The following is an 11,702-nucleotide window of genomic DNA, read 5'->3' on the forward strand; positions in this document are numbered from 1 at the left end:
ATTAAACTTAGTAAAGCCCTACTTCTTGGAAATGTGGATCATCTGGTGGCCACGGAACTTGAATTTGGCCCTGTGTAGGGTGTCAATCACATGCTCCTTGTTCTGCAACTTGGTACAGATGGACATGATGCTTGGTCAATGTGGACCCTGGCCATTGTGTCCTGGGGCTTTCCAAAGGCACCCCATGTACCTGTCTGGAGCCTAGATTGGAGATAGCATGAGGTCAAACATCAATGTCCACTGGAAAGGGCTGTTTCCAAGGTCCCTTAGGGCAACCCAGACAATCAATAGACTGCATACACTACCAAGGAGGCTGCTGTTTGCAACCATTGCACACTGGGCCCCCATGGGGAAAGAGCACAGTTTAATTGGCTGCAGATCATATATTCTTAATAGCTTATCTTTAAGTTCTTGACTTAGTAGTAAACACACTACTGCTATACTTTAAAAATTCTTTTTCTGAGTTCTAACCTTATTTTTTTAATGTTATGATGAATTATTTATCTTTTTAAACTATTGAGAATTGTGATGCATCAGATAATATCATAATATTCTTTCATTTAGAAAATGCAAATTATTCCTTTTAATATATTAAAGCATTCAAATTCAAAATATAATTATAATTTAACAAAGAAAGTATGTCATTTTTTTTAAAGCCACTGAGAGCCTTGTGCAGTGGTGTTCTAATTCCTCATTCAAGGCAGGTATAATCCAGTTGGGAAGAAAGATGTCTGGACTAGAAACCATCTAAAACAAATTCACTGAAATACATGTCCAAGATTTTATATACAAAAGTTTTAGAGCAGTTTTTAAGGTTAGTTAATATCTTTTATCTGTAAAATTCCAAATTGAGCCCATTTACTATGGACTGTGGGCTGCCTATAGTCATAGAAATGCCCTGTACATTTTCTGATGTTCTTCAGGAGAAATAACTTCTATTTGATATGCACATAATTCTGGAAAAATGTTGCATAATTCATTGACACTAGTGTCAGAGAAAGTAAGCCAAGAATGAAAATTTTTGCAGACACCTCTTCAATAACTCTGGGTTGATCAGCTACCGTCTGTGGTATGGGTTCTGTTGCAATGTAACATCTCCTCTTTGAATGAAGAAATTACAGTGAAAGAAGAATTTTCTATAAGATACATGAAGGAGTAATGTGTTTTCAGAAGGGATAGGTGCAAGGCAGAAAATAACAGATGTTGACTAAAAAAGGAAAAGGAAGACACAAAATAAAACAAACACAAACAAAAAACCCAAGATATCATGGATGCAGAAATAACAAAATAGAATTTTTGGAGATATGAGTCAAATTTTCAAAAGTTTAAGTAAGAGAAAAAAACCTAATCAACATAAGTAAGTTGTAAACAGATGCAAATAAGTGATTCTTTTCATATATACCTAAATATAATATATAAGTAGATATATCTATGTATCTATAATCTATAGTAATTTATCTACATTTATATAACTATATATGATTTATAGAATGAAGTCTTACTAGAGAATTCTCTGTTTAATTATAAAATGTATTTGAAAAAATCTATAAAACTCTTCTGAGCATCCTTAAAGAACCCTTATATACCTGGAGAAACCCACACCATATTTTTTTAAGTCTTTTTTTTTATTTACTTTTATTTTTTTAGTTTTATATAGAGAGAGTGAGTTGGGGAGAGGGACTGAAGGAGAGAGAAAGAGAACCTTAAGCAGGCTCCATGCTCAGCACAGAGCCCGACACGGGGCTTGATCCTGTGACCCTAGGATCATGACCTGAGCTGAAATCAAGAGTTGTTTTCCTTCTTCCTACCCCTCAAGTGAGACAGGAAGGCTGGAAAGTACCAGGCTTGGGCACTTCCCCTCCCCCATGTTGGTTAGGCTCTGGTAAAATAGTTTCCCCGGAGGACACATCTTTGTTAAGGAAAACAGAATGCTCTGGGCATATTCCAAGATGGTTACTTTTCTTCTTCCCCCTGCTGGAAGTACAGGGGGTTTTCTTCCAATTTTCACAAGGAAAATCTGGTGGAGCCCCAGGAGGCAAAACTCATGAAAGGGTGGAGACCCTCTTAAGACAAGCCACCAGAGCTTTTAGCTCTCAAGGTCATCGACTCTGACCCTCCAGCAATCCCTCCACTGTGGTTTAGAGCTCCTGCTATTAGCTCGTGCAGCAGGTGATACTCTAGGTGATTCTCTTTGTTCATCTCCCTCAAATTGTCACGGCAGTGGCCATCCCTGTGACCTCAATTCTCTCATGAATCTAAGAGGAGGGTTTTTTGTTTTGTTTTGTTTTGTTTTGTTTTGTTTTTTTAAGCATTTGTTTTCATCCCCAGTTTCCTTGTGGGAGGAGAGTGATGACCTCCAAGCTCTTTACATGTCAGAATGGAAACCACAAGTCTCCAGAGATAAACTTTCTAAATGTTACAGTGCTAAAAATTCACTGAACTGGTTTCCAATTCAGGAAGAATCTTAAAATCTACTTAAAATCTTAAAAAACTACTTAAATCTTAAAAACTATTATGTGTATGTAAATAAATCTTCCTGTTCATTGAGAGGTCTAGATGCTCAACATTCCTTACATTTTCTCTATCTTTCTTTTCTGTGACTTGTAGCAAGAGTGACGGAAATAAATATAAGGCCACCTCCGTGACAAGCTTCTGCATACCCCATATGTTTTATTTGCAGACTCTTTTTTTTTTAATTTAGATAAATTTGCCTTTATTATTTAGGTGATTATTGATGTTTTTAGTATTCTTGGGTTTCCTTAGCCAATATTTCCATCCTTAGTATTTCCATTCCATCTGTCACTGTCTCTTTCATCAGTTTTTGCCCCCTTTTCTTTATGTTCTTAAAGAGCAAATTTGTTTGTTTTCCTGGTCACTGGTTTTGCAGGGTCAGTGGCAAACATTACAGCTTTACTTCTTCTCTTACAGTTTGGATTTTCTTTAATTCTCTTCTGACGTCAGTCATTTTTTACTTGATCTCACACTATTTTTGATTTTCTGCTTCTGTCTCAATGCATCATTCTTGAGCTTACCAAGGAAATCTTTTTGAAAACATTCCCCTGGTTCTTTCTGAAAACTGTTTTTAGAGATACTTTTCCCTGTGTTTTTAGGAAACGTCATGAGGCAAGACCTTTGTGTCTACAGCACTCAGATCTGACTCGTGCTTTTGCTCAGCTTTTAAATAATGTGTGAGAAATGTCCTTGGTTTTCTCGCCACCACCTGAGGGGTCCAGCTTCTTACTCAGATCTGTACCAGAATTGCAGGTTGATTATGCAAATTGAAGAAGACTTTGTTTTTAAAAAAATTTTTTTAATGTTAATTTTTTGAGAGAGGGAGAGAGAGCGCGTGAGCGAGCGTGGGAGCATGAGTGGGGGAGGGGCAGAAGGAGAGGGAGACAATCTGAAGGCTCCAGGCTTTGAGCCGTCAGCACAGAGCCCGACTTGGAGCCCAAACTCAGGAACTCACAAGCTGCAATCATGACCTGAGCCAAAGTTGGATGCTTAACCGACTGAGCCACCCAGTGCCCTAGACTTTTGACTTTTCAGTAGATTTTCATCTACTGTGACTAATCTGATATATGCCTTTCCTTTTGGGTCACTGTACTGCTCTAGAGAATCAGCTCCAGTCCTGACGGTTTTATTTTTTTAAGGGTAAAGCATTTGGTTATTTTATTTCCCTATGTGTTTACCTCTCCTTTCACCTTTGTAACTTGTTGACGTATACATTCCAAGGAGCACGGTGTTACTGCAGTCACGTTGTGTTCTGCCCAGGTCATGGACTGGGAGTTGTAGTGTCTAAAACAATTTTTGAAAAAATAAAAATAAAAAAGAAATAAAGATAGAAATGGGGGGTGGTAGTGAGAGGGCATAGCTCTGCCTCCTGGAAAAAGAATCCTCATGAGGTTGGATGTCTGTTCCTGATTAGGTTTGGTAATAGAATAAAATGGAGTAAGCATTGCTAAGAGGATTATTTAAAACAGCCAGGAGGACATTGAGGAAGTGAGGCTTATGTACATCTTCTGTGTTAAATTCTCAAAATTTTTGCTGCACTCAGGCTTCTGTTATGTGTTAAACTGGACATAAATGGACTTTCCGCCTGTCACTAGCCCTAGCAATCAATCACATATAGGTTAGTGTAAATATAGCTATACCAGCACCAATCCGATCTTGTTCACAACAATTTAGGGGCACCTGGTTGGCTCAGTCGGTTAACCATTCAATTCACGATTTCTGCTCATGTCATGATGTTACGGTTCCTGAGATCGAGCCCCGTGTTCTGCTATCAGTGCAGAGGCTGCTTGGGATTCTCTCTCTATCTCTGTCCCTGCCCCTCCCCTGCTCCCTCTCTCTTTCTCTCAAAATCAATAAATTAACCATTAAAAAGGGGGAAAAAGCAATTTATGTAAATCCCCTCTTTCCTTTTAAAAACTCTAACCTCTTTTCCTCTCAGGAGCACACTCAATTTCAATCTAACCTTAGGGATTGCAATCCCTAAGACCCCAAATAAATGCACCCATTTTATTTTGCAATTTTGTCTTTCATCGGTTGACAGGTTTTGTTTTGAAGTTATCGGTAAATCCTCAGAAGTCCAGCTTCACAGAAAAATGAGTCAGCGTTGATGCAGTTTAACTGAAACTAAGATAATGTTTTCTCAAGGTGTTTCGTAGAGTTAAAATGATTAAAAAACAATTAAAATTATTTTTACAAGTAATTATTTACAACATTTTTTTAATAATCAGGATATTCAACTCCCTAGTGCCCCAAATAGCTACTTTTCTGAATTGCTTTTTTCCAGGAGATGCTTATAGTAGACTCTGTTATGACCACGTGGGTCCCCCCTTCAGGATTGGGTCCTCGCTCCTTAGAGGCCACCTGTGTTGACTGCCAGAGGGCTCCTAGCCTGAGGACTCTCTACCTGAGAACTGCCCCTGGCTGAAGGGAGATGCCTCGATGCCCTCTCCTCAGGGGCAGACAGCATCCAAAGATTGGTAAAGCTGAGAACAAAAGCCCAGGCCACTTGTCCCAATTCAGGACATCTCCAAAGACCTGTCTCAGCAGCAGACACTTGCAGGAATCAGCTGGGGCATTTGTTGCCGCTGCATTACAGCTCAAGTTTTGCTCTGTCCAATCACAGTTCCTTCGAGAGTACCTTCCTATTTGGCCCACACTCCTATCTGTTTGCGGGAATCTGTTTCCCAGGAGCCCAACTGGAGACAATACTTCCATTTGCCCTCTCAGATCTTCTCTGCCAATCTCTGTCCTGGGAGGCTCACCTCTTAATTCTGCTTCATTGGGCTACCTTGCCTTCTGGTATCCCATCATCTTCAGCCATCAGTAGATAAAGGCAGGGGATCAGAGGGTAGGAGGACAGTGGGACCTGGATATTTAACCCCCATCCTCCTCCCTGCCTCATGGTTTTGATAGCAGCTGAGTTACTCCGTGGTCAAGATTCTGTCAGCCTCTTATCCATGTCTCTGGGCCTTGGGTTAGTAAGGGCTTCCTTTTATTGCTGGTTTAATACCATCCTCTGCCCACATTTCTGTAAATAGTCATTTCATTAAAATTCTTTTCCATTCAGTCTTTTAAGTGTGCTGGCTATTTCTTCCTGGGCCCCTGACTGAAGTCATTTTGAAAACATCTTTCTTCATTTACTGGTTCTAATTTCTATCATCAACCATTCAACAACACAAGGTTTAAAAACTGCCATACAACTCATATCATCCTCTTGTACAACAGAACAGAAACGATGTTTGAAAACCAGTTCATCATTAGCATAAGCCTTTGCTGGATGTGAGAAGGCTCCAAAAGAGCATTCTAATATGGGCAACCATGGCGAAAATTTTTTTTTAATTTTTTTTTAACGTTTATTAATTTTTGAGAGACAGAGAGAGACAGAGCATGAGCAGGGAAGGGGCAGAGAGAGGGAGACACAGAATCTGAAACAGGCTCCAGGCTCTGAGCTGTCAGCACAGAGCCCAACGCCGGGCTCGAACTCACAAACTGCAAGATCCCGACCTGAGCCGAAGTCAGACGCTCAACTGACTGAGCCACCCAGGCGCCCAAACATGATGGACATTTTAATCAGATTTTACCTGAAAGGGTCAGCCAAAGTTCAGCTGGTTTGCGGAATATAGTGGTCCCCCCTTATCAGTGGGAGGATACGTTTCACAACCCTCTGAAGCCAGATAGTACCAAGCCCTAAATGGATTATATTGTTTCCTATACATACATACCTATGATAAAGTTTAGTTTATAAATTAGGCATAGTAAGAGAATAATAGCAATAATTAATAATAAAATAAACCCTTCTTGTGACAGTGTGAGATGACAAAATGCCTGTGTGGTGCAATGAAGGGAGGTGAATGAGGTAGGCATTGTCACATAACATTAGGCTACTACTGGTCGTCTGACACTATATTAGGAGGAGTATCATCTGCCTCCAGACCGAGGTTGACTGCCAAAACCATGAAAAACAAAACCCAGTTAAGGGCAGGGGCCACTGTAGCTGGTCAAAGATAGTTCTCTTGAAGTATAAAGGATTTTTCTTACAAATCCAAAGCCATTGTTTGCACAGTTTGAATTTGGCCAAAAGGAGCAGAGAAGAGCAGTTAGGGGTAAGGTTGTGGGCTCCAGGAGTGGAGGGACGTGGGGCTGTGTGGGCAGGGTCGTGTGAGAGGCACATCTCAGTCCTTGTCTGTGTCTCAGAGTGAGGATATGACTTTATCCTCAAGATGGGTAAATCATAACCAAAATAATTTAAGACCTTAAGAATATGTAGGGGAAGGGAGATAGAATTTTTCTTTTAGATTTGTTTACGCTTTTTAGAGGATGAAACCCAAACTATGGAAATGGATTAAAATAACTCAGCACACCTCTGAGATATTTACATTCATTTCTCAAAGTGAAAAAATATTCCTCGTTAAAACAATGAACTAGATACATCTTAGGAAAAAAATGAGAACCTATTTGTTTTTTAATTTAGATAATAGAGCCCCTAAGCAAGGAAGTTTGGTTGAGGAAGATAATCTGCCTGCATCATTGTGATTGCAATTTAAATTAGAGAACCTAACAAAATACCTAATATAATTACTGAGGTGCGAAAATCCTTTTCTCTCTCCTTTCTCCTTCCTTCCTTGTCATTTGCCATCTGACCTCTCATTGAGTAAAAGGAAAAGGAGCCTATCACTCCAGGGAAAAAGGCAGCACCACTTTCAGGAAACCACTAATTCTTTCTCCTCCTTCCCTCAGCCCCATCTGCGATTCACACTGCAAGCAGAAAAGCTCAGTGCTGGGATAACTCAACTGTAAGAGGAACAAATATTTACAAGGGATTGTTGTGAGTGGGCAGTGTAAATTTGCTTCCTTTCAAGTCAACACTAGTGCCAGCGGGAATAACCATGGTCTCCACATCATTTGAGATTTCGTTGAGGCAGGAACTGCCTGTCAGTTTTACATATTTTGTAAAACTCTGACTTACAACACTGGATATGTTCTGTTCTCAAGCAACCACACTCAGTTGTTCTCACTGTGATTTCTTCTCTGCTGCCTTTGAAGTTAATATGAATATAATTTTCAAGTAGCCAAGCATGTGTTGATTATTTCATTTGTCTTCTAGATGGCCAGAGGATTGCATCTTGTGAGGACTGCTTAAAAACTCATAAAAACAATTTGGAAAGGGCCCTTTTTAAGCGAATGAAATAGAACAACCGGGTTTTAATTCCAGGAACTCATAAAACTATATTAGCAATCTCTATGAGTGGTCTGTTGAGGTGCCTGGGAACAATTGGATACAGCTCACTGTTTCTTATCTTACTAACTTGTACTTTCCTATCCTATAGGATTCCCTTTTGAGATTGTTCTCACCTGTATCTTAGGCTTACCTCCTTTCTTTCTGTCTTTGTCTTATTCCGTGCCTTCATCCCTTCTCATCTCACTCATCTGTGATAGCTGGTTTTCCGCCTCTAAATTAACCCCATAATGGCACCTGCTGTATAAAAATTCTTAGTTTGCAGGACAAAAGTCAAGCAATAAGATTGGCTTCAAATTGTAAAGGGCCAACTCATTCTGAAATCTTATTTCCTTGTCACTTAGTTAAAGAAAAAGTATTCATGACATCCATGACACTTGTTAGAGATGGTATAGAAGACTCTGTTTAAGATGGACCACTGCAGAGTGTTTGGGAGTGGGGAAGAGAGACATGGCTCACCTACCAAACACAAGGACAAGCAGGGATTTATAGCCAAGGAGTGGGGTGGGGGTCAGTGAATAGAAAATTACTAAGAGGAAACGTCAAGTCTTCAAGGATTCTGGCTAGACTGGCTCAACTGGATTCTTGGTGAAGACAGGCCAGGATGAAGATGGAACTGAGGTGGGAGATAAGGAATTTGATCAGGTGTAGAGGGTGGTCAGGCCTGAGGGTGGAGGTTTACATTAAATTGACTATGCAGAATCCTTGCTAGAACTGGACTAAGTGAGCCAAGGACAGAGCTCAAGGTCAACAGCTAATCAAGAAGAGACCCATTGTCACTCATTCCTTTTTCACTCTCACACTGGTATTCTTTGCAGCACAAAATTCCTTCATTGTATTCTGATGATTCCTACCTCATTGTCATAAAGCATGCTATTTCCTCAGCCTGAAGTTTTCTTCCTGCCTGCAAATAGTTTACTCCTAGTCATCTTTTAAAATTCAGCTCAAATGTCGCCTTCTCTTGGAAGTCCTCTCTGACCCACAAGTCCAATTTGGATGCTCCTCCTCTGGGCATCCCTTCGTTCATTCAACAAGTGTTATTTAGTGATGATTCTGGATCATCCCTGGAGCAAAGCACTGAAGATGTGGTGGAAAATGCTGTGAATGAAACTTGCAGCTTCGTATTGTCTTTAGCTCTGTGGGAAAGGCCATGTTTTATTAGACACTGCATCCCTAGAACTTAGCCCAGAACATGATGTGTACTAATACTCCATGTTCAGTAAATATTTGTGGAAGGCAACAATTAACAAGAGCAGGAAGTAAGAATGGAAGGTGTTGGGGAAATAGAGTTCAAAACAACAGAAATTTATTGAGTCTCCGTTCTTAGAGGATGGAAATCTGACATCAAGGTACTAGCAGGTTGAGGCTTTTCTCCTTGGCTTGTAGATGGCCATCTTATTCCCTGTGCCTTCACATGGCCTAACCTCTGTGTGTGTGTCCAAATTTCCTCTTCTTATAAGGATACCAGGAAAACTGGATTAGAGCCCCCCTAAATGACCTCATTTTAAATTAATTACTACTTAAAAAACCCATATCAGAATATAGTCACTTTGTGAAGTACTGAGGGTTGGGACTTCAAAATAGAAGTTTAGGAGGACATAATTCAGCTGGTAACACCTGTCTACCTTGATGAAAGTAGAAGAGATAGAAGAAGAGAGCAGCTTTATTATTGAATACACATTAAACCAGAATTTGATGCACATCACATGTAATCCACTACAGAGATGGCAAAGACAGGACTACACTTCCCCTTTTATATGGTCAAGCAGATACAACACATTCAATACATATTCTTAAGAGAAGCAACAGCCAGCCCTCAGCGGAGAGGGGGACCACACCTTTTGGCACAGAGTCCATCCTAAATCCCCTTGGTGAGATGGCCATCTGTGCTTGCTAATTCCTTTTTCTAAGAAAAGATACATTTTTCTTACCTTTACAACAGGAGGTACTTTTGCAACTTGGAGTAAGGCACCCGTTGCAAGTTAGGCTCCTACCCTCCAAAAACAACTGAGACACGGGAGCTCTGTCTTCCTTGATGGTTGTGTTTTGAAAAGAGGACTTCCAGGTCCATAAGAAAAACATCCCTGGGCTGTAAAACTGGACAGAGGCTTATTTAGCCTTTTAAAGAGATTTGTGTACATCTCAAAGGAGCAAAAAACAAATTTACAGTAAGATTTCTAAAGTAAATGCTGAAAGAAAAGGCGGGGGCGGGGGGGAGTCTCTTCCTTATTTTCCACTGGTATAATTAAACCTTTTATTTTAAATTTCTACTTGCCCTTGCAAGGACAGAAGGGGAGGATGTCAGACACCAGGTGTTTCCTTCTCTCCTCTGAGGTGATACTCATGTTGTGGGACATTTGTACACATGGCACCATTCACAGGTATGCTCAGGGGTCTGTTCAAATCCACCGCACGCATTTCCACTCAGTCCTTCCATCTCTACTGTTTAGAGAGCACAAGAGGACTCAAATTGATGGCAAGCATAGTTTATCCATTCTGACTTATTAAAATGGGAGTCACTTACATACACTCATAATTTAACCACCAATAGCAACAATTCACTTGCTTTTCCCTTTTAAACTACCTACTGTACTTGGTGTGATACTTGAGAACTACTAAAAATGACACAAAATAAAAAAAGGAAAAGAAGAAGTTGTGTTTGTCATTAAAATTCATTTAGAATATGCATTACTAACCCCCTCTTTCCTCTAAAAACAAGAGGAAGGAAAATGAGGAATTATGTAGATAAATCATCTCACTGATAAGGTACCTATGCATCTACCACTGCCTCAGATAAGCTCTGAATTTCTCCAGCCTTCTGTTCCCCAAAGGCCATGCTGCTTTGGTCATAGTAACAAAGAATGGCAAGAAGCATGTAAAGATACACACTTTTTTTCTTGGAACCAAATACGTATGCAAATGCAGTAAACATTTTTGTTTTTAATTTAAATCCAAGTTAGTTAACATAGAGTGTAATAATGATTTCAGGAATAGAATTTAGTGATTCATCTCTTACATATGACACCCAGTGCTCATTCCAACAAGTGCCCTTCTTAAAGCCCATCCCCCATCTAGCCCATCTACCCACCCAACACCCCCTCCAGCAACCCTCTGTTTGTTCTCCGTATTTCAGTCTCTTATGCAAATGAAGTAAACAGTTTTAAAAAATGATTTGAATTATGCACAAAAAGAAAGTAGTAGGAAATATACAACACATGGTGATTAGTCAATGATAGGATGATAGACAATCTTTTTCTAATACTCTTACTTTCTAAATTTTCTACAATAATATGCAAAATAATTATAGCAATAATTTTGTTAACATTCAAACAATGAAAATTACTAATTCCATGATTTTCTGGGTTGTTTCCCCTAATTCTATGTGCTGGGAAAAATAAGTATACATAGAATTGTTTATCTCCACTCCAATATCTGTTGTCTTTTGGCAACACGAAACATCCAGTTCTAAAGAGCAGCTGCTGAAGAGAGTAAATAGTCATTAGCAGGGTTGTACTTATTCTTCATGATTTCCTCCGTGATCTTGAAGGCAGTCTTATTTACCCCCAAGATAGCATTTGGACGCACACATCTGGATTTTGTCATTTCCCATGTAGCTGCATTGGAGTATTCTATCACTGAGTTCTAATTACATATTTTAGCTGTGATGCAAATAAGTCTTCGGGGTTCTTTTTCAGTTATCTACTAATGTTCTTATATAATTCAGATAGACAGAACTCCAGTAGGATGTAAGATTCGGGAGAGCATTTTGAAAACTCTCCTAGAAGAGTAGCATCATGGATGGCCTACATGTCATCTAAATCTGTGTTTGGACTGTGTGTTCATTAGGCATTTCTGAAAACAGATGGAAGGCTAGACCAAACTGCAAGGCCATTTGCAAAACTCCAGGAATCTGCAAATGTGGATCTTCGAAAGACTCTTTCTTACGGGCTGGTTG

General features: G+C 39.7%; 1 non-coding gene across 1 annotated transcript; it reads right to left on the minus strand.

The window, feature by feature from the left end:
* Positions 1-248: 248 nt before the first annotated feature.
* LOC113598980 (small nucleolar RNA SNORA70) lies at positions 249-378 on the minus strand. The gene has a single exon (XR_003419734.1). It is a non-coding gene; the product is annotated as a small nucleolar RNA SNORA70 (small nucleolar RNA).
* Between the last annotated feature and the right edge of the window lie 11,324 nt (positions 379-11,702).

This window comes from Acinonyx jubatus, chromosome B2 (genome assembly GCF_027475565.1).
Source record: "Acinonyx jubatus isolate Ajub_Pintada_27869175 chromosome B2, VMU_Ajub_asm_v1.0, whole genome shotgun sequence".
Lineage (NCBI taxonomy): Eukaryota > Metazoa > Chordata > Mammalia > Carnivora > Felidae > Acinonyx > Acinonyx jubatus.